General features: G+C 34.9%; 2 pseudogenes; both read left to right on the plus strand.

The window, feature by feature from the left end:
• The first annotated feature begins 1160 nt into the window (after positions 1 to 1160).
• LOC145296511 (U2 spliceosomal RNA) lies at positions 1161 to 1294 on the plus strand (annotated as a pseudogene).
• Positions 1295 to 2680: 1386 nt separating this feature from the next.
• Positions 2681 to 2814, plus strand: LOC145296478 (U2 spliceosomal RNA; annotated as a pseudogene).
• The last annotated feature ends 3051 nt before the right edge of the window (positions 2815 to 5865 follow it).

Genomic DNA, 5865 nt, shown 5'->3' on the forward strand with positions numbered 1-5865 from the left:
ATAGGTTGAGAATTGTTCTCTCTCTCTCACACACTCACATTCTCACTTTTATAGATATAATGTATAGATTATGCTAGATATATTTCTATATGTCTGAATACCCTATATACAAAGTTTAAAATCCGTAGATAAAAATACGTTGAGTATATAGGTTGAGAATTGTTCTCTCTCTCTCTTACGCACACACACACACACACACACACACACACACACATTTTCACTTTTATAGATATAATAGATAGATTATGCTAGATATATTTCCATATGTCTGAATACCCTATATACAAATTTTCAAATCTGTAGATAAAAAATGTATTGAATATATAGGTTGAGAATTGTTGTCTCTCTCTCTCTCTCTCTCTCTCTGGCTACCTCACACACACACGCATTTTCACTTTTATAGATATAATAGATAGATTATGCTAGATATATTTCCATATGTCTGAATACCCTATATACAAATTTTCAAATCTGTAGATAAAAAATGTATTGAATATATAGGTTGAGAATTGTTGTCTCTCTCTCTCTCTCTCTCTCTCTCTCTCTCTCTCTCTCTCTCTGGCTACCTCACACACACACACATTTTCACTTTTATAGATATAATAGATAGATTATGCTAGATATATTTCCATATGTCTGAATACCCTATATACAAACTTTCAAATCTGTAGATAAAAAATTTGTTGAGTATATAGGTTGAGAATTGTTCTCTCTCTCTCACACGAAACTGTGCGCTCGGCTTCTTCCCCCCCTTCCCACCCCAAATGCTTGGGAAACTGTGCACTGTTTTTGTTGGTTTTCAAGCTGCCTCTTCCCCCCCCACACACACACACAGTTTAACAGTAGTAGGAGGTCAAGAGAAAGAGGGTGAGAGAGAGAGAAGAGTAAGTTGGTGAGAGAGAGAGAAAAGAGAAAGAGGGTGTTGGTTTTATATTTTTATTATCGTCTAATATTTTGAAAGCTGAATTTCTAATAAAATGTGCATCTATAGGAGATAATGCCTGGGAATGTGTTCCACCCCCCCCACAGTTTAACAGTGGTGTGACGTCAAGAGAAAGAGGGTGAGAGAGAGGGAAGAGTAAGTGGGTGAGAGAGAGAAAGAGAGAGAAAAAAAAGAAAGACGGTGTTGGTTTTGTGAAAAAAGTTGTTATTTACAATTGTTCGCATTCTTGGCCTTTTGGTCAAGATCAAAGTGTAGTATCTGTTCTTCAGATGCTGCACTTCTATTTCTTGTTCTCTTTCGGTGGAGGAGAAATCCTCCACGACTGAGACAATTTTTAATTTTGTACTTTTTCTCCACGTTAAAAAACGACCCTGGTGTCTAACTGTCCCGTGGGGAGGCATAATAAATAGGTACAATTGTTCGCCATTAGTGGATGTACTTACTCTCTCTCTCTCTCTCTCTCTCTCTCTCACGCACACATTCTCACTTTTATGGATATAATAGATAGATTATGCTGGATATATTTCCATATGTCTGAATACCCTATATACAAATGGTCAAATCTGTAGATAACAAATTTATTGAATAGATAGGTTGAGAATTGTTCTCTCTCTCTCTCTCGCAACCTTACACACACAACCACACGCAAACATTCTGACTTTTATAGATATAATAGATCGATTATGCTAGATATATTTCCATATGTCTGAATACCCAATATACAAATTTTCAAATCTGTAGGTAAAAAATTGTTGAATATATAGGTTGAGAATTGTTCTCTCTCTCTCACACACTCACATTCTCACTTTTATAGATATAATGTATAGATTATGCTAGATATATTTCTATATGTCTGAATACCCTATATACAAAGTTTAAAATCCGTAGATAAAAATACGTTGAGTATATAGGTTGAGAATTGTTCTCTCTCTCTTACGCACACACACACACACACACACACACACACACACACACACATTTTCACTTTTATAGATATAATAGATAGATTATGCTAGATATATTTCCATATGTCTGAATACCCTATATACAAATTTTCAAATCTGTAGATAAAAAATGTATTGAATATATAGGTTGAGAATTGTTGTCTCTCTCTCTCTCTCTCTCTCTCTCTCTCTCTCTCTGGCTACCTCACACACACACACATTTTCACTTTTATAGATATAATAGATAGATTATGCTAAATATATTTCCATATGTCTGAATACCCTATATACAAACTTTCAAATCTGTAGATAAAAAATTTGTTGAGTATATAGGTTGAGAATTGTTCTCTCTCTCTCACACGAAACTGTGCGCTCGGCTTCTTCCCCCCCTTCCCACCCCAAATGCTTGGGAAACTGTGCACTGTTTTTGTTGGTTTTCAAGCTGCCTCTTCCCCCCCCCACACACAGTTTAACAGTAGTAGGAGGTCAAGAGAAAGAGGGTGAGAGAGAGAGAAGAGTAAGTTGGTGAGAGAGAGAGAAAAGAGAAAGAGGGTGTTGGTTTTATATTTTTATTATCGTCTAATATTTTGAAAGCTGAATTTCTAATAAAATGTGCATCTATAGGAGATAATGCCTGGGAATGTGTTCCCCCCCCCCACAGTTTAACAGTGGTGTGACGTCAAGAGAAAGAGGGTGAGAGAGAGGGAAGAGTAAGTGGGTGAGAGAGAGAAAGAGAGAGAAAAAAAAAGAAAGACGGTGTTGGTTTTGTGAAAAAAGTTGTTATTTACAATTGTTCGCATTCTTGGCCTTTTGGTCAAGATCAAAGTGTAGTATCTGTTCTTCAGATGCTGCACTTCTATTTCTTGTTCTCTTTCGGTGGAGGAGAAATCCTCCACGACTGAGACAATTTTTATTTTTGTACCTTTTCTCCACGTTAAAAAACGACCCTGGTGTCTAACTCTGTCCCGTGGGGAGGCATAGTAAATAGGTACAATTGTTCGCCATTAGTGGATGTTGACGTCACGTCACGTGACATGACTAAGCGTTTTTTTTTTTTAGTATGAATAACATTTTTTGTTTTAATTATAAAGTCTACACTTAATTTTATAGAAAATGATGTATATATAATAGAAAAAAAAAAATTACTGGTTTTGTTGGATTCAAGTGGATCCCCCCCCTCCAGTTTAAGAGATAGCAGGTCACGTGGTAATATACAAAATGGCTAGCGTAAATATAAAGATCGGTTTTTTTATCGACGAATATTTTGAAAGCTGAATTTTTTTTTATTCCTGTACATTTTTTCCTGATATTTTTCGTTAAAACTCTTGTATAAATACTATTTTTAACCAGTTAAATACGTTGGAGACATTGTCATGGAGTTTAATAATCTCTAGAACAAAGCAGAAGAGAAATTACAAAAGTATCGGTAAAACAAAGTGTTTGTTTACATTTGTTCGCCATTACTGGATGTTGACGTCACGTCACGTGACATGACTAAGCGTTTTTGGATTATGTAATATTAACATTAAAATGACAGGTTTTTTTGGGGGCCCCCCCTAGGAGAGAAATGATCAGTTCACCCCCTTTTAATGGTCCGTTTGGTGTGGAATTTCGATATTTGTCATGCGGGTGATCAAGGTTCAATATGATACATAATTTGTCAACTTTGGTTGTGTCTGTCAAAAGTTTGAGCTGACGTCACGTCACGTGACACGTATTGAATAACGTTAAAATGACAGGTTTTTTTGGGGGGCCCCCCTAGGAGAAAAACGATCAGTTGACCCCTTTCTACTGGTCCGTTTGACGTGAAATTTCGATATTTGTCATCCGGGTGATCAAGGTGCAATATGATACCAAATTTGTCAACTCTGGTTCCGTCTTTCAAAAGTTTTAGCGTTACAAACAAACATACATACATACATACATACATACATACATACACACCGATTTTTGCCTTTTATATATATAGATGACGTCATTTTGCACATTCAAAAAGAGGTTAAGTGATACGTCAAAAATTACTCATTAGTCATATATTCGCGTCACTTACTCCATTGGCAATATTTTACGTCTTTGGTGCTACCACTTACTTGTATGCCTAGCAAACAACCTGACTTCCTTCTAGACGCTATCGTTTAGTTTTTAAATCTCTTTTTGCAGAGACTTGTAAATGCAGCCAGGCAAGATAATTTCCCAAATTGTAAACACTAACAAAATATCGCAAATATACAGAATTCACGGCCTAACATACGTCACGTAATAACATAAAGCTGGATACTCCATAAAAAAGATGCTCTTATCCTGGAATCTAGTAAGACCAAAAGACCAAAAATAAAGAAATAATATAACATGTGAAAATTATCGATACGGGATAGAAAAACTATGTTCTTAACTTATTTACTATGAGAGATCAAATAGAATGAGCTATTCGAATACCTATGTATCTCTTTGCTTCTGATAAATTCGAGTAAGCCTAAATAAAACCCCGAGGCATTGCATCCTACTTAACCCCAAAATGAAGAAAAGAAAGGAAAACAGTTACCATATATCATACACTAATGGGGTTTGTTTTTAACGCAATATTGGACTTACAGCAACAATGAAAGTAAATAAAATAATTTTATCATAATTTTCAAATTTCAATGTTTTAAAATTTCTCATTTAAGTAATCTATTTTATTTTTCTGAGGAAACATCTGATTAAAACATTGTAGTCATATGAGCAAATAAACACACACTACACACACACACACACACACACACATATATATTTACATATATATATATATACACACACACACACATATATATATATATATATATAACATATACACTCATGAGCAAAAAAAAAAAAATGGGCGAAGAGTGAAAGACGGAAGAAATCGATTTTTCAAATGTTTCATGAATTTGTATTAGTTTTAACTGAAAATTTCTGTTTTGCAGACTATTATTATTATAGCACATAAAATTAGTGGAAAATTAATACTAAATATGGTAGAACCGCATTTTGGCGAGGATATTGCAGGATTAAGGCAGCCCAAAATAGCTTACACGCAGATTTTTGATATTTTAAGAAAATAAAAAGTGAAAACATCTCTTTCTGTAGTGAAACAAATTGATCAAAGGTTCGAAGTCGAATGCCTGGAAAATGGGAAATCTATATGTGGTCGCTCTAGAGCATTCACTTTGAAGGACGACCACAGTCTTAAATTAACTGTTTTGAAGGATTGAAAGAAAACTTATGTTGACAATAGCAAAACAAGGACTAGAAATTCTCTTTCTAGATATACAATGTTTAGACGAATGCAAGAAAAGGGATTTTCTTCTAAAAGGTGTGCAAAGAACCCATTTTTATCTAAGAAGAACATCAATGATAGAAAGAGGTTTTTCTCGTATTATGGCAAGAAAGATACAGCCTGGTTCAGGAATGTTTTCTGGTCAGATGAATTAATAGTTTGTCTTGTTAGTAATGCTCTCGATTTTCCCGAATGGGACAATCGAAGACCTGGAGAAAGATTTTCAACAAGTTGTATAAAAACGAGTTAAATACGAGAATGGAGAGATAATGGTATCGGGAACTTTTACTGTAGCAGGAGTTTCGTATCTTATTAGATGTGAGAAGTCAATCAATGCAAAGGAATACATTGGAATATTAGAAACAGAACTGTTACTAAGTATCCAGACGCTGGGAATATCTCAGAACATTATTTTTCAACACGATAATGCCCCTGCACACGCTGCTAAAGTCGATAATTTTATTCACGTGATATTTTAGCCAGGTCCAAGCAATGATTTAAACCAAATCGATAATATTTGGTCCATAATATTTCGTGCATTGGATGGAAAGACTTTTTCAAACAATGAAAAACTGTGGGAAGCTGCGCAAAGCAAATCGAATAGCATCTCCTATTCACGGTGTTCCACTTTGGTTGAGAGCATGTCTAAAATGATTGGCCTTTTAAAGAAATCCCAAAAAATC

This window comes from Euprymna scolopes, chromosome 16 (genome assembly GCF_053919585.1).
Source record: "Euprymna scolopes isolate OS-2025 chromosome 16, ASM5391958v1, whole genome shotgun sequence".
Lineage (NCBI taxonomy): Eukaryota > Metazoa > Mollusca > Cephalopoda > Sepiida > Sepiolidae > Euprymna > Euprymna scolopes.